The sequence below is a fragment of the Pongo abelii genome, chromosome 16, assembly GCF_028885655.2.
Source record: "Pongo abelii isolate AG06213 chromosome 16, NHGRI_mPonAbe1-v2.0_pri, whole genome shotgun sequence".
Lineage (NCBI taxonomy): Eukaryota > Metazoa > Chordata > Mammalia > Primates > Hominidae > Pongo > Pongo abelii.
In genome coordinates, this window is record NC_072001.2 from 76744069 (window position 1) to 76764946 (window position 20878).

The 20878-nt window shown below is 37.7% G+C and overlaps 1 protein-coding gene across 2 annotated transcripts in view; it reads left to right on the plus strand.

The window, feature by feature from the left end:
• REC114 (REC114 meiotic recombination protein) overlaps positions 1-20878 on the plus strand; it is a 137572-nt gene that overhangs the window by 96949 nt on the left and 19745 nt on the right. The gene's annotated exons all lie outside the window — the stretch shown is intronic.

Below are 20878 nucleotides of genomic sequence, written 5' to 3' on the forward strand. Positions count from 1 at the left end.
GAGCCACCATGCCTAGCCAGATTTCTTTTTCTTTAGATATATTGAATACATCCAAATAACTTACTGTATTATCTTTTATCTTTTGGTAGGAGTTTGGGAGATTTCTCCAACAGAACAATCATATGATTATTTTTAAAATAAAAATGTTTACATATTCCAGCAAACATAATATCCATACTCTTACGGGTTGCTGCAGTTATTGTATTGGTGATGTTGCTTACAAATTTTCAAGGTATTTTGGCAGACGACTCTTATGGGTTTTTAGGGCCTGAATTGTGTCTCTGCCCATATTCATATGTTGAAGCCCTAGCCCACAAAGTGATGGTGTTTGGAAGTGGGGGCCTTTGGGAGGTAATTAGGTTTAGATGAAGTCATGAGAGTGGAGACTGTGATGAGATTAGTGCTTTTATAAGGAAAGGAAGAGAGAGAAATCTCTCTCCCTTCTCCTGGTGCATGCACTGAAGAAGGGCCATGTGTGAGCACACAGCAAGAAGGCAGCTGTCTACAAGCCAGGAAGCAAGCCGTCACCAGACACTGAACCTGCCAGTATCCTGATCTCAGAACTCCCAGCTTCCAGAAATGTGAGAAATGAAATATCTGTTGTTTAATCCACCCTGTCTCTGGTATTTTGTTATGGCAGCTTCAACTGACTAAGACATGGGCTAACTTTTATGAATATGGGATGTGTTGAAGGCACACGATAGCTACTTTTATATTTTGCCCATAATCCATTTTACTAACAAGGAACTGAACATGAAGGCCAGTCTCTAGCTTTTTTTTTTTTTTTTTTTTTGAGACAGAGTTTTGCTCTTGTCACCTAGGCTGGAGTGCAATGGCACGATCTCGGCTCACTGCAACCTCCGCCTCCCAGGTTCAAGTGATCCTCCTGCCACAGCCCCCCAGTAGCTAGGATTACAAGCACCTGCCACCACGCCCAGCTAATTTTTGTATTTTTAGTAGAGACAGGGTTTCACCATGTTGGCCAGGCTAGTCTCGAACTCCTGACCTCAGGTGATCTGCCTGCCTCAGCCTCCCAAAGTGCTGGAATTACAGGTGTGAGCCACCTTGCCTGGCCTCTAGCTTTTAACTATTAATAAAATTAAGGTTCTGATTGTTAGTGTTCTGAGCATCTGGGGGTTTTAGAAAGATACTCGCCACTAGCCTGAAAATAACCCACCAAGAACTTTTATGATCTTCAAAAGTCTAGAACAAGTGAAACAAATTTCACACAGAGAGTTAAATGGTAAAAATCAAAGCCGAGGTATGGAAAGATCTCCCAAGGAGACAAGATTGCTCCCAGGCTGAGTCCCGAGAAGTAAATTGAGATAGGTCTGCAGAACCTTGGAGGTTGTATTTATGAATGCAGTACTCCATGCTATGAAGTAAGACAGCATTCTGGGCCAAGTCTTACTCAAAGAGAGGTGCTGTAAAGCTATAAACGATTTTTTTTTTTTTTTTTTTTTGAGATGGAGTCTTACTCTTGTCACCCAGGCTGAAGTGCAATGAAGCAGTCTCGGCTCCCTGCAACCTCTGCCTCCTGGGTTCAAGCAATTCTCCCGCCTCAGCCTCCCGAGTAGCTGGGATTACAGACTCCTGCCACCATGCCAGGCCTATTTTTTATTTTTAGTAGAGATGGGGTTTTACCATGTTGGCCAGGCTGGTCTTAAACTCCTGATTGGAGGTGATCTGCTGGCCTCGGCCTCCCAAAGTGCTGGGATTACAGGCATGAGCCACTGTGTCTAGCCATGTAAAGGATTTTTATATGCTCCAAAGTTGGAGTATTTTGTAAAACACTCCATCAATTTCATTGTTCCCAAAATGCATATTGGGGAAGGTGAGGAGGGAGTTGAGAGAACCTCACTAGGACACAGGCTTGTTCTGTGTCCGTAGACCTCTGTCTTAAGAGGTTTCAGGTCCTAGAATGTCTCTTTATGATTTCTTGGCAGTTTATGATCTTCAAGTCTTTTATTTAGCAATTAGATATGCAAGTGTTTATATACTTCACCCTTTCCACTTCTTTGTAGGTCATATAAAAGATTTAGTTTTTAGCTTGAGAGAAATAGGAAGCTATTGAAGAATTCTAAGCAAGGGAGTGACAGAGTCAGTTATGTTTTTACATAAAAAAGGTATCTCTCAAACAAAGAAAAAAAATTTTTTTTTAAAGGTATCTCTCACAGTATTGGGGAGAAGAGGAGGAGTGGGCAAGAAGATACATGAAGCCTACTTAGGAGGCTGTTTTAGTAAATAAAGAAGATGACAGCTTGGACTACAATGGAATAAATTTATTTAAAAGATATTTAAGAGCAAAAACCAATCGGACTTAGTGGTGTTTTAGAAGTGAGAGGGGGAAAGAGAAGTGAAGGAAAACTTTGAAGTTTCTGGCTTATGCAACTCAACTGAAGGTAGCCTCATTTACTGAAGTTAGGGACTTTCGAGATGAGCCAGGCCTGGCAGCAGGCATGTTCGTGATGACCACCGCCCTGGTGTCAGACAGTTTGAATTGGAGGTGTTTTTGAGACACTCAAGCAGGGATGGCACTTCCACTTGTTCTCATTTACTATTTAACAATTAGCCCTTCTGGTTCTTTGAAGGTCAGAGAAGGCTGTGCTAGAGATAAGATTTGGGACTCACAGATATTTAAATAGCAATTGAAACTGTGGATCTGGTGACCATAGCCTGGGGGAGGGTAAAAGAATGAACAAGGGAAAGAGGAGGCTGAAGAGAATAAGATCAGGGTAGGCGAAGAAGGAACTGCCACGTGTAGGAGGAAAACTAGGAAAGGGTGTGATCATAAAAGCCAAGACAAAAGTGTTTCACAAAGGAAGCAGTGGTTAACTATGTTGAATATTGCCGATGTTGATAAAACATTTAGATAAAAAACTAATTTGTTAATTGCTATGTTAAATGAGAAGATGTGGAGTTTTTAAAATGGTATGGCAATTAGATAGGGAAATTTGGATAATTGAGCAGTTAAAGAAATGAATTATGTTTGCTATTATACTTCTTAAGCTGGGTATTAAACTCTTTGTGTTGCAAATAACAGAAACCCAACTCAGGTTCTTTTAAACAAAATAAATAACTTATTCCTTCATGGAATTGAAATATCCAGGATAGGAGTGGCCTCCAGCACAACTGAGTCAGGGGCTTAACCAATATTGTTAGCTGTGTCTCTCCCTGTCTCTGCCTCTGTCTCTCAGCTCTGTTTTCCTCTGGAAGGATCTCTGGTGGTTCCTGGCCACATCAGGCTTTTCTGATCCTTACAATAAATAACCCTAATGGAAAGAGAGCTCCTCCTTCCTAGTTCTAGCAGAAGTTCCAGGATTTACTTAAATTTTACTAATTTAAATCACATCCTTATTCATAACCTAATTACTTTGGTCAGAAGTAATTAGATATGCTGACAGGCCAGGCCTGAATCACCTGCTCACCCCTGGAGGTGGGCCAGGTGAAAAGTAGCCTTGTCTGAATCACATGGGCTCTGAATAGGGGGAGGGGTGATCTCCCAAAGGAAAATGAAGAATGCATGCTGGGGATACAAAAACAACAGACAGCTATTTTAGCAGTAAAAAGAAGCCTTTGGCCCAATACATTTGAATAACTGCTTCTGCAATATACTTTATAGGTAATCTTTTGGCCTAAAGGATGAATGGGTAACTTTAAAAGAGCTACAGGGTCTGATTTTTAAGACTAAAGAAAGGTTGTAATTATTTTTGCTGCATGTGCTGCTACTGTGGGGCTGAATACTAACTAATCTTAAAGACACATTAAGGCTAAAACAAGCCCATGAAAAATGTTCAGCATCAGTAATCATTAGAGAAATGCAGATCAAAACCACAATGAATTATCACCTCACACCCATTAGGATGGCTGCTATAAAACAACAAACAAGCGAAACAGAAAGTAACAAGTGTTGGTGCTATGGTCTGAATGTTTGTGTCCCCCTAAAATTCATATGTTGAAACCTAATCCTCAATGGAATAGTATTATAAGCATTACATAGTATTAAGCACCCTTAAGAGGTGATTACACGGTCTTGAGGACTCTGTCTTCATGAATGGGATTAATGCCCTTATAAGAGAGACCCCAGAGAGCTAGCTAGCCCCTTCCACATGTAAGGACATGAAGAGAAAATGTCATGTTTCAACCAGAGAGCAAGCCCTCATCAGACACTGAATCTGCCAGCACCTTGATCTTGGACTTCCCAGCCTTCAGAACTGCGAGCAATAAATTTCCACTGTTCATAAACCACCAGTGTATGACATTTTTGTTATAGCAGCTAGAATGGACTAAGACAGTTGGCAAGGATATAAAGAAACTGGAACCCTTATACACTGTTGATGGGATTGTGAAATGGTGCAACCTCTCTGAAAAACACTATGGCAGTTCCTCAAATAATTAAAAATAGAACTACTATCTGATCCAGCAATCCCACTTCTGCATCTATATCCAAAAGAAGGAAAGCAGGGTCTCAAAGAGATATTTGTACACTCATATTCATAGCAGATTATTCACAGTAGGCAAAAGGTAGAAGCAACTCAAGTGTCCATCAGTGGGTGAATGAGTAAACAAAATGTGGTATCTACATATAACAGAATATTATTTATCCTTACAAAGCAAGGCTGTCCTGTCATGCTACATAGATGAACCTTGAGGACATTATGCTAAGTGAAATAAGCCAGTCTCAAAACGACAAATACTGTATGATTCCTCTTATATGAGATATCTAAAGTAGTGAAACTCATAGAAACAGAGTAGAACAGTCATACTAGGGGCTGGGGGAAAGGAGAAATGGACAGTTGTTATTTAATGGGTATAGAATTTTTTTTTTGCAAGATGAAAAAGTTCTAGAGATCTGTTGTACAACACTGAATGTATATATAATATCACTGAACTGTACAGTTAAATATGGTTAAGATCATTTTTTATGTGTATCTTACCACAATTTAAAAAAATTCATGACACATTGACTGATTCAAAAAACTACATAAATAGATGGTCCTTATGGACTAATTGTATCTCTTTTTTTTTCGTTTTGGGTTTTTTGTTTGTTTGTTTGTTTGTTTTGAGATGATCCCTGTCGCCCAGGCTGGAGTACAGTGGCACGATCTTGGCTCACTGCAACCTCTGCCGCCCGAGTTTAAGCAATTCTCTGCCTCAGCCTCCTAAGTAGCTGGGATTACAGGCGTGTGCCACCATGCCTGGCTAATTTTTGTATTTTTAGTAGAGACGGGGTTTTCACCATGTTGGCCAGGCTGGTCTTGAACTCCTGACCTCGTGATCCACCCCACCTCAGCCTCCCAAAGTGTTGGGATTACAGGCGTGAGCCACTGCACCTGGCCTATTGTATTTCTTAATAAGGATTGGTGCACATATCCAAAGGCAAGGGGTTTTCGGGGGTTGAATTTGTTAGAAGATGTACCTAGCACCCCATCACGAACTTCCCTGCTCCATTTTGCCCTGGATACGCCTCTGAACTATGTGGTTGTTGTACTTTGCAGTGATATTAATAGATTTGGATGATTAACCTTATTTTTCCTGGTTCTCTCTTAAATAGTCCATTTGTGTTATCAGTAACTATCTTTTAAAAGAGTATTTCTAAATCTTTCTAGGAGTTTGCAACTCATTGTATTTGTTTATTAGAAATTAACCCACACTTTCTTTTGCCATAGATGGGATTGCTGTTCTTCATTTTTTCATTAATTCATCAAACAGACATGCCTATTGAATGTCATTCTTGAGATACAGAGGTTTGTGACACAGACTTTGCGCTCAGGAATCTCACAGACTAGGCAGATATGATTCACGAGACAGGGTAGGAAGTGCTGTGACAACGGTGTGCACAAGATGTTACAGGGACATAGAGGATGAGTATCTCTTTCAGGATGGGCCGGAGTATAAAGAAAGTCTTAGCAGATGTAATGACTGGGTTAAACTTTATTTTAGCGTTAAAAATACTTAAGAAACGGACAAATCCACAATCCTGGTGAGAGACTTCAACACACCCCTCTCAATAGCAAATAGAAGAGCAGAGAAAAATCAGTAAAGATGTAGAAGATGAAACAAAACAACAACTGACATACTGAACACTGTACCTAGAATGACAGAATTCACATTATTTTCAAGTACACATAGTATATACATACCAAAATTGAATAATTGTTGGCCTAAGCTGTGCTTGAGGAAATTCTGTAGTTGTACAAGCATATTAGAAAAGATGTAAGAGTGAAAATCAGGGATTTGAACTATCTCAGATTGAAAAAGAACAGTAAATCGAACCTAAGGAAAATAGAAGAGAAGAAATAAAGAAGAGAAATAAGTGAATTAGAAAGTAAATGTATAACAAAAAAATCAAGAAAGCCCAAAATTGGTACTATGGAAAGATTAGTAAAATTGATGAACCCTTACAAAGACTAATGTCTTGAAATAGAGAAGAAATAATATTAGGAATGAAAAGGGGGCTATCACTGTAGAGCCTACAAACATTAAAAGAAGATATTTTTATCATCTTTATATCATGTATTTGATTGGATGAAATGCACAAATTTCTTGAAAAATACAACTTACCAAAGCTAACAGAAGAAAGAATAGAAAATCTAAGTAGTAAAATGTATATTAAGGAAACTGTTCCTGTTATTTAAAACATTTCCACAAAGAAAACTGTAGGCCCATGTAACTTGTCTGGTGAATTCTTTCAGATGTTTAAGGAAGAACTCAGATTCTTCTAGATAATAGAAAAAGGGAATAGTTCCTAGCTCAAATTGAACACATAAAATGGACAGTACATTACAATGAAGTGGTTTATTTAAAGTATGCTAGGGTAGCTTAATGTTTAAAAATCAATGTGTTTCACCACATTGACAGGAAGTAGAAAAAGTAGATGATCATTTTGATACGAATTTTTCGCTTAGCGGAAAAGGCCCTTTTCAAAGAATCTGCCTGTCCTCCAGCCTCCTCTCCTTTCACTGTCATGTATACACACACTCCTTCAGCCATATATGGAATGGTTTGCACTTCTGAGGCATGGCATGTTATTTCTTGCCTCTCTGCTTTCACATGTATCGTACTACCTGCTTCTTTACTCAGTAACTTGTCCTTCAAGTCAGTTTAGGATTCTTGGAAGATGTTGCCAGCATAGTCTTTCCTCCCCCTTTTTCCATCTTTATTGAGATATAATTTACATGCAATGAAAGGCATCTGGGTAACTACCACCACCACAATCAATATGTAGAATATTTGTATTACCCTTAAAAGGGTGCTCCTTCTCTGTAAATATTCCCCACATTGATCTGTCTCCTTTCCGTTAGTGTAGATTATATTTTGTGAGGTTTCATATAATCTGTATTAACTCTTTTGTGTCTGACTTTTTTCACTCAGTATGTTTTTAAGATTCACCCATATTGTTGCTTGTATCTGTAATTCATTTTCTCTAACTGCTGAGTTGTATGCCACTATATGGATATACCACAAATTGTTTATCCAATACATATTCACGGACATTAGAGTTTCTTCTAGTTTTTATTTATTAAGAATAAAACTGTTATAAACATTAATATTCAAGTTTTGTGTGGACATATTTTCATTTTCCCTAAGTAAGTACATAAGAGTTAAATTGCTCAGTAATATTGTTGGTATATTCTTAACTATGTAAGAAACCACCAGACTGTTTTCCAAAGTGGTTGTACCATTGTACACACCAATCAGCAATGCATGAGTGTTCTGTTTGCTTCATATCCTCAGCAACACTTGCTATTGTCAGTCTCTTTAATTTTAGCCATTCTGCTGGGTGTTGGTGGTATCTCATGATTTTAATTGATGTTCCTCTGATGAATTATGTTGAGTATCTTTTAATGTGTTTATTGGCCATTAGTATTATCTTCCTTTGTGAAGTGTCTGTTGAAATATTTTGCCTATTGAGTTGTCTATAAGAGGTTATATATATATTTATATATATATTCTGAATTCAAGTCCTTCATCAGATACGTGATAAAAGAAAAACTTCAGCCGAATTAAATTTAAAGGAGTTTAATTGAGCAATGAATGATTCATGAATCAGGCAGCCCCTAGAATCACAGCAGATTCAGAGACTCCAGCACAGCCACATGATGGAAGAAGATTTATAGACAAAAAAAACAAAAAAAAGGGGGAAAATGAGGTACAGAAACTGGAAGTGAGGTACAGAACAGCTGGAATGGTTACAGCTCAGCCTGTGTCTTATTGGAACACAGTTTGAACACACAGCAGTGAATGAATGGTTGAAGTCTGGCTGCTGGGATTGGCCAAGACTTAGCTATTGTTATAGGTGCATACTACTAAGTTAGGTTTTCAGTTTTGTCTGCCTATGAAGCTAGGTTACAGTTCATCCACAAGGACACAAATATAGAAGTATGGAGTCCTTCTCAGGCCATATTTAGTTTGCTTTAACATATATATGTTGTGAATATTTTTTCTTAATCTGTGGCTTGCTTTTTCATTTTAACATTGCCTTTGGAAGAGCTGATACTTTAAATTTTATGAAGTCTGATTTATGAAATGTTTCTTTTATGGTTCATACTTTTTGTGTCCTCTGTTTCTACCCCAGGGTGGCAAAGATTCTCTCCTATGTTTTATTTTAGAAATTTTATAGTTTCAGCTAGTACATTTAGGTCTATGATTTATTTTTAGTTAATCTTTGTGTATGATGTGAGGTGTAAGGGTCAAGGTCCCCTCCTTCCCAACTATGGATAATTTGATTGTCCCAGCACCATTTTTTGAAGAGATTGTACTTCCTTCATTGAATTATTGTGGTACTTTTATTGAAATCAATTGACCTTGTACAAGGGGTCTTCAAAAAGTTCATAGAAAGTGTATATTGTGAAAAATCTATACAAGGATTTCATTTTTTTTGCACCAAAATAAACATCTACTAACTTGTTATACCATGTCTGAACAGATCTAGTTTGAGGCATTAAGAAAGAGGAGGCATCAGTTTGAAAACGACCCCTATTAGAGCGACATGGATTTTGCTAAAATTGAAGAAAGAACAAACGTCACATTTATGGTGAAGCTTGGATGGAAGAAGAGTGAAATCAATGATGCTTTATGAAAAGTTTATGAGGACAATGTTCCCAAAGAAATTGGCAGTTTATAAATGGATAACTCATTTTAAGAAAGGATGAGACAATGTTGAAGATAAAGCCCATAGTGGCAGACAATCCACATCAATTTGCAAGGAGAAAATGAATCTTGTTCATGCCCTAATTGAAGAGGATCAATGATTAACAGTACAAACAATACCCAGCATCATAGATATCTCAATTGCTTCAGCTTACACAATTGTGACTGAAAAATTAAAGTTGGACAAACTTTTTGTTGATGAATACCAAAACTCTTGTGCCCAGATGAACTGCAGACAAGAACAGAGGTTTTTCTTTTTCTTTTTCTTTTTTTTGGTGGGGGGGAGACAGAGTCTCACTCTGTTGCCCAGGCTGGCACCCACCATCATGCTAGGCTAATTTTTTATTTTTGAATAGAAATGGGGTTTTGCCATGTTGGCCAGACTGGTCTTGAACTCCTGGCTTCAATTGATCTGCCTGCCTCAGCCTCCCAAAGTTCTGGGATTACAGGCATGAGCCACTGCGCCTGGCCCAAAAGCAGAGCTTTCAATGGAAATTTTTAACAGTGGGATCTAGATCCCAAAGCATTTCTTCGAAGAACTGCAACAGGAGATGAAACATGGCTTTACCAGTATGATCCTAAGGACAAAGCACAATCAAAGCAGTGACTAGAAAAAGGTGGAAGTGGTCCAGTCAGAGCAGATGTGGATCAGTCAAGTGCCAAGGTCGTGGCAATAGTTTTTTGGGATGCTCAAGGCATTTTGCTTGTTGACTTTCTGGAGGGCCAAAGTGCAGGTATTACAGACATGAGCCACTGCGCCCAGCCAAGTTGTACTATTCTTACTATCTTTTTAGTGCCTGTGGGATCTGTTGTGCCATCTTCTCTTTTATTCTTGTTGTGAATTTGTGTCTTCTCACTTTTTATTCTTGATCAATCTAGATAGAGATTATTATTTTTTCAAAGATCTATATTTTTGTTTCATTAAATTTTCTGTTTTCTATTTCATTTACCTAAGCGCTATATTTATTTCCTTCTACTTATTTCTGGTTTCGTTTGTTATTTTCTAACTTCATACAGTGGAAGCTTATATTATTATTGATTTTTTTCTAAGTATTTAAAATCATACTTATTTTATATATAAGTATAAAATATACTTATATATATTTTATACTTATATATATATATTTTATATATACTATTTTCACTATATATCCCAATTTTTTTCTATGTTGTATTTTCATTTTCATTCAGTTTAAAATATGTTTTATTCTGTGATTTTTTTTTTTTTTTTACCCATGGGTAATTTCACATTGTGTTATTTAATTTGTAAATATTTGGAGATTTTCCAGTTATCTTTATGTAATTTTTTTCTAATTTAATTCTGTTATGACCAGAAAGCCTACTCTATAGTATTTCATTCTTGTTTTAAAAACCTACTCTATATTATTTCAGTCTTTATGGAAGGTATGCATATGGTATATCTTTTTGAATGTTTTGTGTGCATTTGAAAATAATGTATATTCTGCTGCTGATGATAGGTATTCTATGAATGTCAGATGAAGTTGGTTGATTGTGTTAAGTGTTCCATATTCCTAATGTTATTCAGTCTACAAGTTCTGTCCATTACTGAAAAAGGAGTTTTGAGGTTTCCAATTCTAATTGTAGATTTATTTCTCCTTTCAATTGTGTCAGTTTTTGCTTCATGTATTTTGAATAGCTGTTATTGGGTACAAGCGCATTCAGGATTATTATGTTTTCTTGATGAATTTAACCCTTTATCATAATGAGATGTTCCTTTTTATCTCTGGTAATGATCCTTGACCTGACATATGTTTGTCTGAGATTGACATAACCATTCCAGTTTTCTTATAAATGAGTTTAAATGCCATATCTTTTTATCTCTTTTTGTTTTATCTGTTTCTTTACATTCAAAATGAATTTCTTCTAGATAGAATATCGTCTGATCTTGCTTTTAAAATCTATCCTGACAACCTTTTTTCAGGCTTTAGACCCTTTGCATTTAATGTGATTTTCTGTATAAGTTTAAATCTGCCATCTCGTTATTTGTTTTCTGTTTATCACATCTATTTTTGTTTGTTTCTTTTTCCCTCTTTTCGTTACTTTTGGGTTAATTCAGTGTTTTTTAGGATTCCATTTCATTTTCACAATTGGTTTATTAGCTACTCCTCCTTTGTCACCACCCACCATGGCTGTTGTAGGGTTTACAATATACATCTCTAACTTATCACAGTCTGTCTTCAAATATATGCTGCTTCCTGTGTAATGTATGAAACTTAACAATAGTGTACTTCCATTTGTCCCCTGGACAAATGTGCTGCTGTTTTCATATAGAGCATATTCATGAAATAGCTTCTTCAACACCCTTTTCTGCTAATTTTATCATCTCTTAAATTTCTGAGTTTGTTTCTGTTGACTCATTTTTCTCAAGGCTACTAGTCATTGTTGCTGGTTTTTCATATATCTAGTACTTTTTGATCAGATGTCAGATATTGTGACTTTTACATTGCTGCATGCTTACTTTTGTTGTATTCCTTTAAAGAGTACAGAATTTCTTTCAAGCAAGTAGTTAAGTTACTAATAATCAGTTTGACCCTTTTGAAGCTTATTTTTAATCTCTTTTAAGGTAGATCTAGAGTAGCTTTTACTCTAAGGCTGATTTAGCAATACTCCTGATGTATTTTTTTTTAAATAGAGTTAGGGTCTCATTATGTTGCCCAGGCTAGTCATGAACCCTTGGCCTCAAGCAATCCTCCCATCTTGGGCTTCCAAAGTACTGGGACCATAGGTGTAAGCCACCACATCTGGCCCTCATGTATGTTTTCTACTGAATGGCCTGTGTATTCAATGAAGTCTCTCTACTCTAGCTAGTTGTAACTTAAACATTCCCAGACCTGTGGAATTCTAGGACTGTTTGACTTACACTTCCTGGTGATTCTTATTTTTCCAGAAGTTGTTCTTGCTCAGTCTTATGGTATTTCATTCTGCATAGGTACAGATAGCTATTCAGCCAGAGATTCGAGGAACGCATATGCAGGTTTCTAAAGCTCTTCCTCTGTATTGTCTTCCTCTCTTAAGTGCCCTGCCCTGAAAACTGCAGCATCTTGGCCTACCTGACCTCCCATCTCTTTCTTCTCAACTCACTGGGATTGCAGGCTCTGTTTGGATTTCCATTCTCTGTGCCAAAGTCTGGAAATTAATTTTAGGAAGAAAGCCTGGGTGATGGTAGGGCTCACTTTGTCTCCCTTTTATCAGATATCACAGTCCTGTACTGTCTATTTTCTACTGTCTGAAAATAGTTGCTTCCAATAGTTTTGTCCAGTTTTCTAGTTGTTTATAATAGGAGTATAAATTTTGACCCTCTTATTCCCTGTTGGTCAGAAATGACATCATAGCTTTTGTATTTTCTCACATCTCCCCATAAAAATAGACAGTTCAAACAGGGCTGCAAAACCAAAGACCCATGGATAACATCTACAACTAAAGCTAGATGACTAGGCATTCCTGTGACCTTCCAAATATGAGTGGATGGAGCTAAATCACTGACAGCTTGAAGACCTGTGTGATGTCGTTATCTATACGGGGTGGGGGGGGGGAAAGGCAGTTCAGCTTCTGATACCTTGAGATTACTAAGGCTATATCAAAAGGACAGGGCCAACTTGAAAAGGTCCTCATAGCTAAAGAGAGGCAATGTAAAGATCAGTAACTGCAAAGGATCGAAACAGCAAATATGTTTAAATTTGTAAGTTTCAAATGACACTTTAAAAAAAAAACAAAACCCTCATTGTAATCTTTGGAGGATACTAGAGAACCACCTCATTATTTTGAAAGCTGACAAATACAAGAAATGAGGTGAGCATTTATCCCACCTTTCCTATTTTTACCTAGTATAACAAAATAGTTGATGAAGCAAAATTCCTCTTTCGAGATGTATTCTGTCTCATAAAGAATAAATGAAAAAATTTAAAAATCACCATTTTGCAACCCCAGATGAATTAATGAGTGCAGGCAGTGATTATCAATGGCTGCTAATATCACAAAAAGAATAAAAAACCATTATGTACCTACTATGGAATCAAATACCTGTCACTTAGGAAGTAATCTTATAAAATCTGAGAAAAAAAATCCAACCTGAATCTGCAAGCTTCTTGATCTACCACTTTTTGAGAATTATAAGACAGAGTTACATATTAAAACACACCATGGAGATACAAAAACAAAATTTAGTGAGGGGACTTTAGGGCAGGGGTTAGCACACAATGCATGGGACATATTTGGTCCATTGCCTGTTTTTGTATGGCTTTTGAGCCAAGAATAGTTTTTACATTATTAAATGGTTGTAAAAATTCAGAAGAATATTTTGTGAATTATGAAAATTGCAGGGTTCATAAAAAGGTTTTGTTGGAACACAGCCATGCTCATTTGTTTATGTATTGTCTGTGGCTGCTTTCATGCTACAAGGGCAGAGTTGAGTAGGTGCAGGAGCCTGTACAATCAAAATGCCAAAATATTTACTCACTGGCCCTTAACAACAAAAAAAATTGTCAGTCCCTAATCTAGAGGACTAATGACCCGGTTTCTTTAACAAAAAAATTCCAAGAAAAAGGATGAAAGGAAAAATCAGTAAGATTTGAGAGAGATAACAATCAAGTATCACAATATGTGGACCTTATTTGGATCCCTATTCAAAACACAATGTTTAAAAAACCAAGATCATCAGGAAAATGTGAACAGCAACAAAGATACTTGATGATATTACCGAATTGTTAATTTTTAAAGGTGTGATAATGATTTTGTGATTATATTTTAAGAGGTCCTTAGCTTTTTATTTTTATTATTTATTTATTTATTTATTTATTTGTTTTTGGAGACAGTCTCGCTCTGTCGCCCAGGCTAGAGTGCAGTGGTGTGTTCTCGGCTCACTGCAAGCTCGGCCTGCTGGGTTCACGCCATTCTCCTGCCTCAGCCTCCTGAGTAGCTGGGACTACAGGTGCCCGCCACCACGCCCAGCTAATTTTTTGTATTTTTTAGTAGAGACGGGGTTTCACCATGATAGCCAGGATGGTCTCAATATCCTGACCTCGTGATCCGCCCGCCTCGGCCTCCCAAAGTGCTGGGATTACAGGCGTGAGGCACTGGACCCAGCCGGTCCTTAGCTTTTTATAGATAGATTCTGAAATATATACAGATACTTGGATTTGCTTCAGAATAATCCAGGGAGATGGGAGTTATTGAGTGTGGATGTAAGTAAAATAAGATTCGCCATGTAATGAAAATTGTGACTGGAAGATGGGTGCGTAGTGTGATGGCTCATCACACTGTTTTACTATTTTCTCTAGCTTTCAATGTTTGATAACTTAAGAGTTTAAAATAAATGTTATTTCAAAATAAGTTTAAAAAATCAGTTCAAAGGCCATTTCCTCTGGACCTAGTAATTGAATGCCTCTTTTCTGTGCTTCTGTAGAATCATGGAACTTACCACATTGATTATTGTTGGGTGGTTATTTGTTTAATTTCCCCTAGACTCCCAGCTCCTTGAGGGCAGGGACCATTTGACTTTGATCTGTAGTGTCAGTTATGGGACATAGTACGTAATCTGGTACATACTTCTGGAACAAATATAATGACTTTTCATGGCATACGATGATTTCTAGATGATAAAAATTGTAAAACACCATCATCCTTTTTTGTTGACATTATTTATTTTTATTTACTTTACTCCTTCCAAATAGCCTATAGTTCAGCATGAAACCAAACTGGTTATATAGCTTTTAAAATCAGGAAAAATATAACTCCAAAATAAAGTAAGTTATAGAATGGGCATCTTAGTTTGAGCTGTCTCAGTCTGAGACATGATACTGTTTAAGTGTGGAATAGGTACTTTGAAGTAAGGCAGGTATTTCTTCTCCTAGCACAACAATATTGTATGTTTCTGAATATTGCAGAAATATCCATATTCAAATCTAAGACCAAAATCTAATCAAACCAGCTACAAATTATTTCTATCTTATTATTCCCTTTTGTTAGCTTAATACCTTAATTATTAGCTTAACCTAACAACTGGTTATGATTGTTGAAAATTTAATTTTTGCCTGGGTGTGGTGGCTTATGCCTATAATCCCATCACTTTGGGAGGCCCAGGCTGGAAGATTGCTTGAGACCAGCCTGTACAACATAGTGAGACCCCATCTCTACAAAAAAATTTAAAATTAGCTGGGCATGGTGGTGCATGCCTATGGTCCCAGCTATTCAGGAGGCTGAGGTGGGAGGATTGCTTGAGCCCAGGAGATCAAGACTGCAGTGAGTTATCATCGTACCACTGCACTCCATCCTTGGCAACAGAGCAAAACCCTGTCTCCAGAAAAAAGAAAATGTAATTTTAGAAATCCCAGTCTTTTGCTTTGTTTTCCCTCTTCACATTGTTGTCTTCATGTTTGTAGCAATTCTCTTATCATGGATTTTTTTTTTTCTGTTTTCAGTGAAATTTGATCCTCACAAACTGAGCTCCAGGATAGTGAGTCAGAAACACAACCCTGAAGCTTAAGCCAGGGTCTAATTTTTAAATAAATCTGGCACCAAGACACCTTCTCACATTCATCAGGAAGACCTTTGGGTGTTCTGGGCTTGGGGACAAGGTGCATTGTCAAATGATTAGTCATGAAGTTATTTTTGTAACCTTATTCTCCTATGCTGTTTTCCTCTGAATCAGGGTTTTCGTATCAGGTGTGAACATTTATAATTGTCATTTTCATAAAAATAAAATGCTGTTTTCTTCAAAGCATTTACGAAATCATAACGGGAAGATTTCAAAGCTAATTTACCTAGCTAAATGCCAGTGACACCCCATGATATTCTCCTGGCTTCCTTGCCCAAACTGGTAGGTGAAGTCAGAACTGAGGGGTGTCTGAGGTACTAACGGAACTAGCTCAATGGCAGAGTCAACAGCAAGGGAAACAGACTCAGTAGGGTTAAGGGCACAGGTAGTTTTTCCCACCATCTTTGGACTTCGGATTGTGTACGTCTTATCTCTGCATCCATTTTCTTAGGTACTTTTCTCCCTTCCCTTGATGGCTTCCTTTTTTTCTCTATGGCAAGTCTTCATTATGTATGATAACAGGGGCCACGGAGTGCATGGATGACCACAATTTAGAAACGCACTTCATAATTTATAAGGCATGAAAACCAAAGCTTGAGATTCTCTTTATATGAAGTGTAGTGTGGCGCCCCATCTTGGTGGCATATTGGCCACTGCCCCTCAGGGAGGCTGTGCCAGAACTGGGCAAATTAAGGGATGGGTCAAAGTGTGTTAGGAGGAAATGGGGGTGTCAACCATGTGCCAGAAATTGGCCCTCTTTCATTCAACAGACATGCTGGGCACAAAGATGAATGTACCCCAGTTCTTGATCTCATGAAGTTTGCAGTGAGGTGTAGGGGCTACAGAAAGAAGACAGGGTAGAAGCAACAGCCAGCCATTGCAGGGCACAGCACCTCCTGCTACTAGACTCCATGCAGATTTGACAGCCGTTATTTCTACTCCATCCCTGTGCATCACCTGACACCACTGACAAGTTTCTCTGCTGGAAACTCTCAACCCTCTTAGCTTCCACATTACTCTGTCCTGGACATTCATTCCTGGTATTGGCTCTTGTTCTTTTGTCTGATGGTAAATTAGCATTTCCTAGAGTTCTCCACTCTTTCCCATCCCACCCAGTGCTATCAATTCTGAACCTCAATTTTTATGCCTCAGCACTTTCCTGGGTTATGACAGACTCTCATCAGTTAACAGTAACTTCCTTTGGCAGTGATTCTTGACCCGGTGGGGGAACAGTATCCAAAGCAGAAGCAGTATCCAGTAGCAGAAGCTCCCTGGGTGATTTTGACACATTTCCCCCTCCTCTTGGACAGACTCTGTGTCTTATATTTTAACCCCTAGCACGGTGGCCAGCTGTGGTAGGAGCTCAGTGACGTTAACTGCGTGTTTAATGGCAGTAAGCACGGCATGCTATGAGAACACAGAGCAGGTCACTTAATTGTGAGAAAGTCAGGAAAAGCTACAGAGAAGCTATCAGTTGAGCCAAACTGAATTATCTAGATGGATAAGCCTTAAAGAGATTCAAACAGGTGGATTTTCACAGCAAGGCAGATCAGTTATTGAAATTTATGTATGGCAAGTAGTTAGACACACAGGCTTCTTTACTAAATCTCAGCATTAGGAGGAAAGAACTTTCTGAATTTTGAACATTAGCATAAGTCAAATAAAAGTAAGATGTTCTATATCACTGGATAGGTAATAGATTTGTGGTCATCACTGGTCCCAAGAAATGATACTGGTCCTGGCATGAAATAGTCTAATTAATTTTTAAAAATAATTTCAATTTTCATTTTAGATTCAGGGGTACATGTGCAGGTTTGTTACCTGAATATATTGTGTGATGTTGAGGTTTGGGATACAAATGATCCTATCACCCAGGTAGTGAGCGTAGTACCCAATAGATAGTCTTTTAATTAATTGTAATAAAGAGTTTCATTTATTCACTCAATAAACTTATTGAAGCACCTTCTAGTGTTAAGCACTATAATAGGTGCTATATATATTCATTAGAGAGCAAAACGAACTTAGCCCCTTCCCTCATGGGGCTTATAGTCTAGTGAAAAAATAGACATTAAGGAAATCACTACAAACACACAGACACAATGATAAATGCTATGAGAGAAAGTGGAATGTTAAGTACAACAGAGTCACCTAGTTGAGAGACTAGGCAAGAAGTGAACAATGATCAGAGGTTAATTAGGCAAAAAAAGTAGGGGGAAGAGGCAGAAGAGACATAGGAAACTCCATGGCAAAATGGTTTGAACAAATTGATGAAGAGCCATAAAGCAGCTCAACTAAGAGTTGCTGTTGAGGAGGAAGGGCACACCCCTTCTCAGGTCCTGCTTCTGCCTCTTCCTTGAGTTCATGCCATATTGTAGTGGGTATCCCCCCATCAACTCCAGCGACAGTGATCTCCTTGCAGGTTCCCAGACAGGCTATGCTGTTTCATGCCTTTTAAAAATTGTGGTAAAAAACATGCGACATGAAATGTACCCTCATTTTAAGTGTTCAGTACAGTATTGTTAACTATAAGCACAGTGTTGTCCAGCACAAATTTAAGCATTATGCATAACACAAGCATTAAGCATAACATTAAGCAATAATGTTGTCCAGCACAAATGTTTGCACAAATTTTCTCATACATGCATAAGAAGCTTACACAGCTCAAAAATCAGAGCAATGTAAAAAGGCATAGAAAAAGCTTTTATTCCCACCCCTGCCCCATCTGCACTGTTCACCTTCACTCCCTGCAGATAACATTTTTATTAGCCTCTTGTGTATTAGTGCTCCAGTTCTTTATGTAAAGAATATACGTTATTATGTTCTCTCTTACTTATTAAAAAAGTAGCATATGATGGACATTGTTATGTAGCTTGCTTTTTTGCCTAACAATATGTGTTAGATTTCAGTTTATATAGAGCTGCACTGTCCAAGGTCAGTAGGAGTCATATGTGGCTGTGGAGCACTTGAAATGTGGCAGGTACAACTAAAAATGGAATTTTAAATTTAATTTAATTTAAATTTAGATTTAAAAAATGAAAACAGTGAACAATATTTTCCTATTAATCTCAACTTTATTGTTTTAGTAGGACTACATTTCACTTTAACCATTGAAAATCCAACATCCAAATTGAGATGTGGTATAAGTGTAAAACACACACTGGATTTCAAAGACAGTATTAAAAAAAATGCAAACTGTCTCATTAATGTTTTACATTGTTTACAATCTAGTCACCAATTTGTTCAATTTTTTTGATATAGTTGGTTAAATAAAATATTAAGACCAATTCTGCCAATTTATCTTTTTTTAAAAGTGATACTAGAGAACTTTAAATCACATATGTGGCTCAAATTCTATTTCTTTTTTTTTTTTTTTTTTTTCAGACGGAGGCTCGCTCTTTCACCCAGGCCAGACTGCAGTGGTGCTATCTCGACTCACTGCAAGCTCTGCCTCCTGGGTTCACGCCATTCTCCTGCCTCAGCCTCCCGAGTAGCTGGGACTACAGGCGCCCGCCACCGCGCCTGGCTAATTTTTTGTATTTTCACTAGAGACGGGGTTTCACCGTGTTAGCCAGGATGGTCTCGATCTCCTGACCTCGTGATCCGCCCGCCTCGGCCTCCCAAAGTGCTGGGATTACAGGCGTGAGCCACCGCGCCCGGCTCAAATTCTATTTCTACTGGACAGTGCTGATATATAACATTTACTACTTTTTACACCTGTATAGTATTCCATTGTATAGAGTACCACAATTTACTTAACCAATCCACCTTTGATGCATACTTATTTCCAATCTTCTGTTAAAAAAAAAAAAAAAAAGCAGAAATGCTTACTCTTCTCCATGCATCACTTCATACATGTGCAGGTTGATCTGTAAAATGAATTCCCAGCATTGGGATTGCTGGGTCCAAATGTAAATACATTTGTAATTTTGATATTGCCAAATTGCCCTCCATAAGCATTGCACCAATTTGCACTCCCACCAGCAATGTGTGTGAGTGCCAGTTTCCTCATATATTGCCACTTGAAACTACAATTTACTGTATTTTTGGATGTAATAATCAACATTTCTTTTTGCTAATTCTGAGAGGGTTTTAAGAAGAAATCATAAATGGTTTGTCTAACTTCTTTTTCCATTTGGAAAAAAAACCCTGCTATTGATAAAATGCTTAGAGGTAGCATTTCAAAACTGACTTTTTTTTTTTTTTTTTTAGACGGAATCTCGCTCTGTCCCCCAGGCTGGAGTGCAGTGGTGCAATCTTGGCTCACTGCACCTCCGCCTCCTGGGTTCACGCCATTCTCCTGCATCAGCCTCCCGAGTAGCTGGGACTACAGGCGCCTGCCACCACGCCCAGCTATATATATATATGTATATATATTTTTTCTTTTTTTAATGAAAGCATCAAAGAATTAACCCTCACTGTTTCCCAGGTTGTAGATTTCTATGAAAGTTGCAACTTTCAGCATACTGAGTTTTAGGCAGAGGGATTTTGTGAGGGTTCAAATGGATAAGGGACTACATTTTCTTCTGTTTTTTTAAGAGTTGGGGATTTCTCAGATTACTCCAGCAGCCTTCCCTGGCTGTGGTGGACTAACATTTAAGGGTAGACCGGCAGTTTGCATGCAGTTTTTGCATATTGCCAGTTAATCTCCTGGATTGGTTTTACTGTATGCTAAACATATTCTAACTCAATGGGTTGCTTAACTGAGGAAATCACTGACAACATAATTGGCGCTTAAGAGCTGCCATAATCATCAGATAGTTCATTCCACTGACTTTCTTAGTAAATGGCAGAGAAAGTTTATCTTTTCACTTTATGGATCCAACTGTTGTGTCTCATTTGAGACTTGTGTGCCCTCTACTGCCCTCTTTGCCTTTTTTTTGTTTTTTCAGATGGAAATGAAGAAGTAAACATTCAGTATCCAAAAGCAAACTGCTTTAAATTTACCATTCATAGGAATCTGAAAATAAGATTCTTGTGAAGAGAAATCTTACTATGGAATTAGAGACGTGCCAGATAAGTTAATAAATCAGTATAATGGAACCCTTGATTTGGGGGAATATAAAATATTTTGGCAAATCCTAGAGGCATAGAAAGCCATTTTATATCAAATATGACTATGGACACTTAACTATCTTTAGTATTGTATTGATTTTCAACATAAAAAGATTAAGA